Source organism: Hippopotamus amphibius, chromosome 8 (genome assembly GCF_030028045.1).
Source record: "Hippopotamus amphibius kiboko isolate mHipAmp2 chromosome 8, mHipAmp2.hap2, whole genome shotgun sequence".
In the NCBI taxonomy this organism is placed as follows: domain Eukaryota; kingdom Metazoa; phylum Chordata; class Mammalia; order Artiodactyla; family Hippopotamidae; genus Hippopotamus; species Hippopotamus amphibius.
Genome location: NC_080193.1, coordinates 134181616 through 134194788, shown reverse-complemented (window position 1 = coordinate 134194788; position 13173 = coordinate 134181616). Strand labels below are relative to the sequence as shown.

Genomic DNA, 13173 nt, shown 5'->3' with positions numbered 1-13173 from the left:
ACTCTCCTCCAGGTGTATTTGGTCCTTAAATTTCCTGTTCCTTGTGCTTGATATACCTTAGTCTTTCTATCCTCTTGTCTTGAGTGAAGACTCTGCCCAGGGAATGCCCTTCCAAATTCTGTCTGGAAGGAATTGAGGCATGTAATGGATGTTTCAAGATGACATAAAGCATAGCTGTATTAAATCTTTCTGGTGCTTTTAGAAGGTTTTCACTTAAGGACAAAAGGCAGTTATTTTATATCTACTGTAGTCCCAAGCAGCATGTAAATAGGGTAGAAGTTCTTAAAATAACTTTTTTTTTTTTTAATAAAGTGGGACACCTTCAATCATCACACAACTAGAATTTTCTCTGAAACAAGTGCTAAGCAATGACCTTGATTAATAAAAAGGTACATACATATGAAAGCATGAAATGATAAATGCAGTCTTCCCTTTCTGTTTCTGAACAGTCAGTTAAGGCTCCGTCTCCACCAGCCACAGCAAAACCTTCACCTGAGTCAGGTTTGACAATGACATCATTTCACTACAACCAAAGGAGATACCAGGCCATTTTTAGAGCGGGACATTTCATCTTCCCTAGTTTACTTAAATTTTTGTGCTGAATTTAGAAAATGTGAGAAATTTATCCTGTAAATACATGTTAAACCTTGAGAAAATAATTACTAATTAAGTCAGAGAGCAGAACGGATCTAAACAGGTAAGGTAGTGGCCCTACAGAGCATTCTTCTCTTAGCTCTATGGTGAAATTATGTAAAAATGAAGAAAACTGAAGTTTTACCTTAATTAGTTTATGAAAATGTGGGTAAGGGCTTTTGAAAGAGTAGTGATGTAGCCCTTAAGAGAAAGTAGGTTGAAAATGGGATGATCTAGGATCCACTCAATCAACTTTATCATAACCTCATGATGTGCAGTTGGTGAGCATGCATTGTATCCGTGTAAACTTTCTTTTCTTTCTTTTTTATTTTAGGTTATTCTTATTTAGAATAATTGAAAACAGGCTGGCTTATTTAAACTAAAATCAACTAAAAACAAAGACTACTTAGTCTTTGTTTACATCACCCCAAGTTGTAGAGAGAATGAAAATATGTTACAGGGAGTGATTCTTACACTGGAGACCACCAGCATATGCTAGGAAGTCTGTAAGTTCTCTATGAGAATGTAAATATTTTAAGGTTTTATTTCAAACACAATCTTTAAGGAAGGATACAAACATACAGCCTTTTTTAATTTATTTCTTTTGAAATCTTTACTGGAGTGTAATTGCTTCACAGTACTGTGCTTGTTTCTGCTGTGCAACAAAGTGACCCAGCCACGTGTACAAACATATCTCCATGTCTCCTCCCTCCTGAGCTCCGCTCCAACCGCCCCATCCCACCCCTCACAAAGCATCCCATTCCACCCCTCACAAAGCATCAAGCCGATCTCCCTGTGCTCTGCAGCAGCGTACACTCCTACAATTTTGTTTTCATGGCTTTATGATGACATTAGCGCCAAATGGGTCACCTAAGTGACAGAGTCTACATTTTAAGATATTGTTTCTCAACTCAGCGTCTAAGAATCACGGTCTATGGACACAATTTCAGGCATCTGGGAGTACCCTGTAATAATATTAATGACATATTTTTGATGATATTTTTGATGTTAGATGCTCTTCTAAGAAACTTTTGCACATTATCTGCCATAGTCTTCATGACTCTAAGAAGTACCACTATTATCCTCATTTTACAGATGAGAAAACTGAGGCACAAAGACACTAAGGAACCTACCAAAGGCCCCAGAGCTGGGTTTTGAACCTAATATTCTAGCTCCAGAGCTCATACTCTTGGGCGGTTTGATATTTTTCTTCCCTGATAGAGGTAACAGGTACTGTTCCCTTCCTTTATCATCGGTTACCCACATTTATGATCATTAAAAAGTAATCACTTTCATTAATTTCATGGACATAGATTTCAATTTCTTAGAATAAAAAGACTTGAGGAAATGTTGGCTGGTGCCCATTTCAAGAGTATGATTACTTACAGAAGAAATTAATTTATATGTCAAATATTTTGAAAGTTGTCAATGGAAAACTGTTCAATCATAATAGCAGTACAGTGGAGAATTTCCGTTGAGGTACATTATCTATTTAGGAAGAAGACAATGTAGTCTCTACCCAATTTTCTCTTCTTTCTCTTCCCTTCCTGAACAATCAGTCCTAAAGCCATTAGATGGGGCAGAACAAGGCTACTCTTTCCACAGGAAGGGAGAGGGAATTGTGGTGGTCCAGAACATAGTACTGGAGTCCAAGAAAGACAAGAGGGAGTTCATTTGGGAGAGCTGACCTGCACTTATGTCAGAGACCAACCAGGGTAACAGCTGCATTCATGTGGAGGGGCAGCATGATGTGGGTGTCAGAAGTCAAAGGCAGTGCTGGAGGGGAGCACCTATGATTGGGGATGACCCAGTACAGTGTGCCAGAGCCCAAGCAGGGTGAGGCGAGAGTGAACATATGCGGAGGGACAGCCTGACGTGAGATTTAGAAACTCAACTGGAGAGGGAGGCATGTCCATGCAGTAGGACAGAGGGCAGCATGGGGAGTCAGAGTGAGGAAGGAGTCCGTTTGGGAGGGTATAGTCTGCCATGGAACTTTGGAACTTACATAGTGGGAGGGGGGACACCTTCTGTGGGTTGTTGGAACCCAAGTGGGCTAAAGACGGCATTTGGGTAGAGGAGGGGTGTCATCAGAGATGGGGGATTGGGGTTGGTTGTGTACAGGGAGTTGATCAAATAAAAGGTATAAAGGGTCATGGGAGCTGGGTTTCGCACTGTTTGAATAGAGTTACAAATAGAGAAAGGGAAAAAATGAGAATGAACTTTATACTGTTGTATTATAGTTGGAGATATCAGTGTGCAGGGTGCTTTTCTTTATCTAATTTTAAAAGAGAAATAGAGCTAGAAATAAATATAGGGGTGTGTGTATGTGTGTGTGTGTATTTCCTAGCTTTGCCCATAAAGAGAGTCACAAAGCAGTGACATCTCAATAGCCACTGAGCACATCTAGTGTCCAGATCTGGACTTCTAAAGACCATTCTCCAAGGAATCAGAGCTCCTTAGGAAAACAGCTGATTCCAGGAGTATGACAAGCAAAGCACAAGATGAGATTGGCAAAATATGTTATTTCAGAAGACAAGGACGTGCTCAAAGAATGATTTCAAAAGGACACAGAACTCTTCAACTATGTGTGTATCTTTATATCCTTTTTGTTACCTGAAAGGGCACTTGTATCCTGATATAATAATGGACTCAAGTTGATTGGCCAGAGACAGATTGGCCAAAACTAGAACGGGAGGGGGCAGATTGTTAGAGCTTGAGATGGGTGCAAATTGAAGGTGATGAAGGTGAATTGAAGAGTCCTGAGAATGTAAGGGAAAGTACGAGTAGAATATGTGGGAAGAAGTCTGGGAAGGATGGGGGCAAAGTACTTGAAGAAGAAATGAACAGTTGGTGACTTTTATCAAGAGTTGTGTCAGAGAATAGCAAGAGATACAAGAAACTATCCTAGGTTTTTGGATCTGGGGAAAGATGCTCCTTCCAAAGACTATGGAGTTTGGAGTGTCTCTCTTTGGGTTGAGAGAGCAATGGGAAATATTGTTTCAACCTGAACTTGCAGTGATATGTATTAATTTGAAAGTTAAAGTCTGAGGGGCTGGAACTGAAAAAAAGCTTAAAAGAAAAAACATTAATCTGCTCTGTAATCACATAGCTTATAGCTAATTTGCCTTCACGTATAGGGAGGCAGTCATGTGCACTGCAGTAGGCCTTAAGTTAGGCTAATCACTGAGATTTCTTGGGGCATTTAAAAAATATGTATAGTCTCAGAAATCACCAGGAGTCACTGGTGTGGTGGAAAGGGTGAAGCCAGTTGCTTCAAAACCTATTTTTAGCGATTCCTAAATGTGTATCCTTGCACAAGTTATTTAATCCCTCTGAACATCAGTTTCCTCACCTATAAAATAGTAGCTATTTTATAGTGCTGTAAAGTGCATTATAGGTGCTCTCTCAATAACTGTTAACTTCTGTCACCTCCCTCCTCAATTAATACATATTTTTTACCCAGAGATGCCTCTCATTATAGCTAAAACCAAACAAAAATCATAGTCTAAAATCTTAGGTAAGAGTATAATTTAACCAATTTAGTATGGGGGTGGGGCGACTGTGAAAGGCCAGGCTACATCTTTTTGCACTTTACGGATGGCCTTGGGTAAGACAGCAGCACAGAACATCAAGGGAGATGATGCAGAACCTCTCTTTTCAGGATGCCCTTGTTTTGGTGAATGGCACGGTGAGACAGATGGTGTCAGGGAATGTTTTCTCCCTTTTCACATGACCCTCTCTTGCCAAAAGGCCATCTCACACTCTAAGAAGGATGCTGGGGAGTTGCCAGAAACCTTTTTTGACTAACAGCAACGTAAGGAGGCTAAGATCTTGCCATAGAAGCTTAACTATAATGCAGTTCAAGAGAGAGAAAGAAAAGCAGGAATCCATTTGGTGTTTGTATGAAAACTGAATACGGCTACATAGGCAAGTTTGTAGCCTGTAACCCTTTCACTTGTAACATGAGTGTGTCCCCTTCTCATTAATGTTTTTTATACCATGTATTTTTATTTGTTTGTTTATTGTTTTTGTTTTTGTCCCCTTCTCATTAATGTTTTTTATACCATGTATTTTTGTTTGTTTATTGTTTTTGTTTTTGTCCCCTTCTCATTAATGTTTTTTATACCATGTATTTTTGTTTGTTTATTGTTTTTGTTTTTGTCCCCTTCTCATTAATGTTTTTTATACCATGTATTTTTGTTTGTTTATTGTTTTTGTTTTTGTCCCCTTCTCATTAATGTTTTTTATACCATGTATTTTTATTTGTTTGTTTATTGTTTTTGTTTTTAGGGATACATAGAATTCCATTGAATAGCTATGCCTTATCATTTAACCAAACTCCTCAAAGGAGATTTTGTTTTTTTTTAAATATTTATTATTATAAACATACTATAATTTTGTATATCTCTGTGTATACCTCTGATTATGTCCTTAGGATGAATTCCTAGAAGTGGAAATACTAGGCTTTCAATGCACATTGCCAAATTGATCTCTAGAAGCTTTTAGAAATTTTTATTTCTTTGATGGTACTTTGAAGTATCATTTCACTACACGCTCATTATTACTGTGTCTTGCTATTTTTAAAATATCTGTAAATTTTTCAGGTGATCAATAATAATAATAGCTAATGCATGTACAGTATAGTGTTTATAATATACCAGGCACTGTTCTAGCACTTTACATACGTACAGGAAGACGTCTAAGATGGCCCATAAGACTCCCTGCCCCTAGTGTAAGTACCTTGTGTAATATTTGGGAGTGTGACTATCAGGAGAAATTACTCCTGTGACTGTTATTTTACAGGCAAGAGGGATTTTGCAGAGGTAATTGAGGTCTCAGGTTAGTTGACCTTACAACAGGGAGATTATCTCGTGCCCCTGATCCTACCATGTGAGCCCTTTAAATCTGAGTTGACAGGTCAGAGACAGAGGAAGTCAAAGAGCTTCAAAGCATGAGAGGGATTTAACATGAGAATGATTATTCCTGGTGGTCTTGAGAATGGAGGGAGTCCCATGGCAGGGAATGCAAGCAACGTTTAGCTTCTGAGAGTGGCCCCTGGCTGACAACAGGAAATGGAGACCAGTCCTATAGCTGCACATATATGAATTCAGCCAACAATAAGAATGACCATCCTTGCAAGCGGATTTTCTCCAAGTCCTCTTTAGAAAAATTTAGCCTGGTTGATGTGTTGATTTCAGCATTGTCATTCCTTGAGGAGAGAACCCAGCCACGGTGTGACATGCAGACTTCTGACCTCAGAACTGTGAGCTAATAAATTGCGTGTGGGGGGCGGGGGGGGGGAGGGTTGTTTTTGTTTTGTTTTGCTTTTTTTTTTGTTTTTGTTTTTAATAAGTATGAGAGAGCGTAGAGGCTTATTAGCTCAACAGCTTCAGAACAGGGCTCTTTATTTTATTATTTATTTATTTAATTACTTTTAGTTTTGGCTGCATTGGGTCTTCGTTGCTGCGTGTGGGCTTTCTCTAGTTGTGGCGAGCAGGGGCTACTCTTCACTGCAGTGCTTGGGCTTCTTGTTGCAGTGGCTTCTCTTGTTGCAGAGCGTGGGCTCTAGGCATGCGGGCTTCAGTAATTGTGGCACATGGGCTCAGTAGCTGTGGCGCACGGGCTTAGTTGCTCTGCAGCATGTGGGATCTTCCCAGACCAGGGACCGAACCGGTGTCCCCTGCACTGGCAGGCAAATTCTTAACCACTGCGCCATCAGGGAAGTCCCTTTTGTTTTGTTTTTAAAAGGGGACACAGAAGCTTGCTTAAAGAGGTTTCCACTGACCAAAGTGGGGATAATTTGAGTATCAAAATAAAGAAATACAGTAACAGATGGTAACCCATTGAATAAAGTGAATCTAAATAGTATAGACAAATTAACAGATACATAAATTAAATGTTTAATGAGGAGTAGGGTATTTATAGCATTTCAAAGTAACTCTCCACAACATACTTATTAGTTGCAATCAGGGGAGAAAAAAAGTAACTCTGTAGGGGAGAAACTTGGCAGATGCTACCTTCATTAAGTGTTCAAAGTGAACATCATCAGTAGTGGACACATGGACCTCAGGTGATGGAATGCCATGAGAAGAACACAGATCTCTTCCGTGATGTTCCTGCCAAACATGCATAACCTGGGTCTGATCATGAAGGTAATCAGACAAGCCGAAATTGAGGGGCATTTGACAAAATAACTGGCCTGCAATCTTCTAAAGTGTCAAGGTCATGAAAACCAAGGAAAGACTGTTGCAGACAGAAGGACCGCAATTTATTTATTCAACCACTAATAGCCATTTAGGCAGTTTCTAATTTGGGGCTACGAGGAATAGTGCTGTTGTGATTCTTACCTATTCCCATGAAAATATGTGCACATTTCTGGTGGGTATGTGTAGGAGTAGATTGGCTGGGTCATATAACTGAACTGTTTTCTAAAGCACTCCTACCAGCAGTGTACTACTGTTCTGGTAGCTCCATTTTCATACCAACATTTGATATTTTCTGTCTTTTTCATTTTAGCCACTCCAAAGTGTTTATAGAGGTACAGCAATTGGTTTTAAATTGGATTTTCCTAATGAATAAAGTTGAGCCCTTTGAAAATATTCATTGGCCTTTCGGTTATCTATCTATATCTATCTGTCTGTCTGTCTGTCTGTCTGTCTATCTATCGATCGATCTATTTGGTGGAGTGTCTATTCAGGTCTTCTGCCTCAGTTTCTATTGTGTCGTCTGCCTTTTGCTTATTATTTTCTATGTGTTTTAAAAATATATTCTGAAAAAAACATTCTGGATACAAATCTTTGTTGAATATATGTATTGCAAATATATTTTCTTACTCTTTGGGTTGTCTTTTAACTCCCCGAGTGGTGTGTTTGGATGAACAGAAGTTCTTAATCTTACCATTTCCCAACCTAATACGTTTTCCATCTGTGATTAGCATTTTTCGGTGAACTGTTTAAGAAATCTTTGCCAACTCCAGGCTCATGAGTATGTTCTCCTAAAAGCCTCATGTTTTATCTCTTGCGTTTAGATCTTTAACGCACCTGGAACTGATTTCTGGTGAATGTTGGGAGGAAGGGGGTCAAGATTCATTCTTTCCACGTGGACAACAAATTGACCCAGGACCCTTTATCGAAGACTCTTTTTCACACACTGCACAGCAGTGTGACTCACCTCTGGCAGAGAACAGGTGCCCACATATGTGAGGATCTGCTTTGTGACTCTCTGCACTGTTCATTGTCCTATGTGTCCATCCTTACTCCAATAATACACTGTCTTAATGACTACAGCTTCATAATGGATCTCATCATATGGTCCTGTAAGTCCTCCAGCTTTGTCTAGCTTTGTTCTCTTCTTCAGCATCCCCTTGGCTATTCTTTTTTTTGTTTTTGCATTTCTATACACATGATTAAATTAGCTTGCCCGTTTCACACACACACACACACACACACGCGCGCGCACACACACACACACACACACACAAAATCTAGGATGTCAGTTGGGATTGTGCAAATCAGTTTGGAGAAGTTGACATCTTTACAATATTATGTCTTTTCTACCATTTAAATTATGTGCTGAGAGTCCCACAGTATGGAAGTGGTAGGGGTGAAATTTAGTCTTCTGTAGCCTTACTTCAAAGCCCAACACTACTCTGGAGTTAAGGTATGCCTTAATTTTGAAGACACGCAGTTTGATTTCAATTATGTTTTAAACAAAACTATTTTGTTGGTCTAATTTCTTTAGGCCTCTTTTTTTTTTAAATTTCCTGTTGCATGGATATCTTGTGTCTCATGTCCTTGATCGCCACCGAGAGATAGTAGTCATATGTTAGTGACTGTTTCATGTATTATTGATCAGTATATTTTGAACCAACATATTTTGATAGTACTTTTAAAGCCAAGGGGAAAATCCTGTACAGCCAAATTCTTACTGTTTGTCCTTGTGTCACACAATCATTTGCTCCTCTCACCACCTCCCACCTCTGACCCCACAGGTTCTCTGAAGGAAAGAAACTTTATTTATTTATTTATTTATTTATTTATTACCTCCCCAGCTTTCATGAGATATTTTTGAGATTTTTCATGTAAGAATTTGCACATAATTGTTCAGAGAGTGTGGACCCCTGGGGAAAGAGAGCATGAAATAAAGGGTGGTAGAGAATTTCCCTTTCCTTTTCTGTGTGGAGGACTAAGTTGAAAGAAAAATTGAAACTGGAAAAGACTATTTTGACATCTTTCACTACACCCTCCCCATTCAGCCCCTCTTCCCACATCGGAAGTTCCCTCCCTCTTCTTCAGGGCAGGCTGCTCAGCTTGAGTTAGGTGCCTCCCCTCACTGGAAATACCACCCAGACCTGCCTTAGGGCCCACCTTTGATGTTTCCAAAATTACCTCCTCTGTGGTAAAACTTGTAACCACTTCAGTGCAGCTGATCTAAACTGTGAGTTTGCCTTTCCAGGGAGGGAGGATTTGTTTTGTTTTGTTTTGCTTTTTTGACCCAAATTTGAGAGAACCACCGGAAAGAGGAAATAGGGAGTAAACACAATTTTCTTCCCTCAGGTTTTCTTTTTCCTCACTCTCTCTAAACTTTATCTTAACTCCTTTACTCTCTCCCTTTGTTTCTTCACATCTTAGCTTAGAGATCTTTTCTTTAACTGGCCATAACAGAAAAAGGAATGAATATTTCTTACCTATTATTATTTCATTCATTCGAAATGTATGAGTGCCACCACGTTCCAGGCACTGGCATGTAACAGAATTTTAGAGTCTTTGTTGTTCAAGAGTGGTAGGTTGCTATTTTTCTTTAAAAGCTAAAACAACAACAACAACAACAACAACAAAAACCCCAACACTTTTGTGTAGCATTTAAAAGGAAAATTCCTCACATAATTGATTCTTTGTGCAAAAACGATTTATTCTGGAGTATTGAAAACCCACAGATGCATTCCCCAGTTTTACTTTTTGATAGTGGAATTAAGGTTCTGAGGATTTTTATCTTTCCCCTTCCAGAACCACCTACACATCTTTTTACCTATAGTCTTGTTCAGCTATGTTGAAACTACAAATGAAACTTCTTTTGCAGTTTTAAAACAGGAAATTTTGTGAGCTGTAATCTTCTCATGCTACATTGAAGAGCAACGGCAGCAATATTATTTAGTATTTTATCCTGTGCCTGTATTGATGGGTCCTTTTCTAGAAGAATTTTTATACTGCTTTATATGAAGAGGCATCAAAGTCACCTGGGTGCTTCATTTCATCCCTGCCTGTATCGTCTGGGAATTTTATTTGGCTGAAAGTTATAGAAACCTCATGTCAGAAGCTTGGGATTTATTCTTCTCATAGCAAGAAGTCGAGAGAGAAGTAGTCCTCAGCTGGTACAGCAGATACTTGATATCTTCAGGGTCCCAGGCTCCCTGTGGCTTTATTCGCTGCAATAGTGAATCTCTTTCATCCTAATACTCACTGTGTAGTCAGAAATGGCCTCCTCATACCTAGTTTCACATCCACATTCCAGGCAGGAATAAAGGAGGAAGGACAGGGTAGAAGGGGTAGTGCCTATATAAAAAGGCAAATCTTGTCCCCAAATTCCCAGCAGACCTCGGCTTATATCTCATTGACCGGAACTGTGTCACGTGGTCACGTGGATCCTCAGGGGTATCAAGGAAGGCCAATGTTTCAATCTTGAACAAAATTGGGTTCTATTAGGAAGGAAAACGGAGAATGGATACAGGCAATCAGCTGTATCTGCCACAGTTTTAAACATCAGATGATAACATTTCCTCAGCAGTAAGAGTGAAAAGCACATCAAAATTCCCATTTAATTGTTGAACTCTGTAACCTTGCTTGTGGCCTTGACGTTGGCACTTTTAATGAGCAAGCTTGTAATCAGAGGAAAGAGCAATGCATCTGTGGCCATTAATCAAAAGTACTGTTTCATTTTGTTAAAGAAGATGTCAGAAGAAACTTCTTGTGCAAGGCGCAGCAGATTTGTATAAAAATTGTTTAATTATATTCAGAATTAAAGTTAACTGGATGTTTCTGACTGGGCTTCACAGGGTTGTTGCAACTTGGTAGGGTGTAGGTGCTCCAGAATCAGTCCAAGTTTGGCAGGCTTAAAGATGGGTATGGGGCTTCCTAGGTGGTACAGTGGTTAAGAATCCACCTGCCAATGCAGGGGACACGGGTTTGATCCTGGTTCCAGGAAGATCCCACATGCCACAGAGCAACTAAGCCCGTGTGCCACAGCTATTGAGCCTGCACTTTAGAGCCCGTGAGCCACAACTATTGAGCCCATGTGCTGCAACTACTGAAGCCCACGTGCCTAGAGCCTGTGCTCCGCAACAAGAGAAGCCACAGCAATGAGGAGCCCGCGCATCACAACGAAGAGTAGCCCCCACTCACTGCAACTAAAAAAAGAAAGCCCGTGCACAGCAAAAAAGACCCAACACAGCCAATAAAATAAACAAATAAATAAATTTATTAAAAAAGATGGGTATGACTGGTGATAAGGCTATGGGGTTCCCGCTAGCAGAACCCACTGGATAATCATGTATAAACTCAAATATGATTGCATTAATTCTACAATAGGTAACATAATTATTTAGGGATAAGACCTTTTGGGGTAATGTTTGTTACACTTAATTGTACAAATATACATATATACATTCTCTGTAAAAAAGCCAAGCTTTCATTACAGATAAAGCTAAAGTCCACTCTGAAACTAACCCCCAGTTGCAGTATCCTCTTTAGTTTCATCTATTTGTATAACCTATCGACTTTTTTCCTTTGGAAAGAGAGAGAAAGAGAGAGATGCGTAGCATTCTTTTGGGTCTGTGCATGTTTATGTAATGATATTATATGCTATGTATCATAGTGCAACTTGCTTTCTTCACTCAGTACACATCGGAGGTAAGAAAGACCAGATAATCTGTGTCTACTTGCAAAGAATGTTCTTCTTACCCTCAAGGTCTTAGATAAGTAAAATGGCATAGACATCCCTCAATTACTAACAAATAGAGACACTGCATAGGTTTCTGCATGTGGGGTGTTGTGCGCTGTGACTGGCAGCTAAATAACTGGTCAAGGGGCACATTCAACTCTAGTTAACATGAATTTACAGTCAGTGCTGAAACTCACTGGGGTAACGGAGTGTTTCTCCTTCCTTACTTCTTGACATACACCTCCACTGCCCATTTTCATCTGGAGTTTGTCCTTTATAATAATTTTCATCTCATACAGGTGAGCTTAGATTTTAAAAGTTGGAGAGGAGGTGATGAAAACTATGTGTTTGCCTCTAATACTACCAAGCTTTAGAGACTTAACCATGATCTGTAATACAATCACTTGATGCTTTTCCAGCAATGTATATTGAGTGTCTAATATGTCAGGCACTATGTCAGGCACTTTGAAGAAACTGAGAAGATCAGCCAAAGGCCTTGCTTTTATGGAGTACACGTCCTAGTTGCACAAGTGAGCAATAAGTAAATAAACTAATAAATACGTAGTATACTGCCGTATAGTGAGAAGAGCTATGAAGGAAAAGAATTAAGTTGAGAGGATAAACAGTGATGGAGGGTGGCAGGGGCTACTTCAGATAAGATGGCCAGGGCAGGTCTCTCTGCAGAGCCTCAATAAATCTATATCCCTTAGTGTAGTATATGATAGATGTTCAATAAACATTGAAGAAAGGAATAAATGCATCACTAGGGATGTACACAAAGTACAATAGTAGCACAGGAGAGGAACATCATCATCATCTGGGTTAGGAGAAGCTCCAGTGGGATGCTTAAAATGAGACTGAAAAATAAGTAGGCATTGGCCTGAAAAGCAAGGGTTGGGAAAGGCATTCCAAGCATAGGCAGGGAGGGGTGAAAGAGCACTGTCAGTTTACCACTACTAAATAACAAATCACAAATCACAAATTAGTGGCTTTAACAGCAAATATTTATTGTCTTACAATTCCAGAGGTCAGATGCCTATAACATCTCATTGGGTTGAAATCAAGGTTTCAGCAGGGCTGTGTGCCTTCTGGAAGCTCTATGGAGGAATATATTTCCTTGCCTTTTCCAGCTTCTAGAGATGCCTGCATTCCTTGGGTCATGGCCCCATTCCTCCTACTTCAAAGCCAGGAGGGCAGTGTCTTCCAATCTTCTCCCTGACCTCTGCTTCTGTCATCACATCTCCTTCTCTATGACTCTCCCGCCTTCCTCTTGTAAGGAAGCCTCAAGGAAGCCTTGTGATTATCCTGGGCCCACCTGGGTAATTCCAGGTACTCTCCGTGGATAAAATCAGCTGATTAGCCGCAACCTTAATTCTCCTTTGCCAAATAACAACGTATTCATAGGTTTTGTGGATAAGGATGTGAAAATCTTTGGGGAGCCATTGTTCTACCTACCACAAGTACTGTGTGTTCAGGGATCTGCAAATGGTTTGGGAGCGCTAGAGTGCAGAGTGCATATGCAGTGATGGTTAAGGAAGGGGCTAAACAGGCAAGAGCTGGATTTAAAAGGTCCTTGTCAACCATGCAGAGTTGGAACCTTTTTCT

At 39.9% G+C, this 13173-nt stretch overlaps 1 protein-coding gene across 1 annotated transcript in view; it reads left to right on the top strand.

Annotated features, from left to right (window-relative positions):
* Positions 1-13173, top strand: part of LOC130859552 (coiled-coil domain-containing protein 148-like) — a 93260-nt gene that overhangs the window by 48213 nt on the left and 31874 nt on the right. The window lies entirely within an intron of this gene.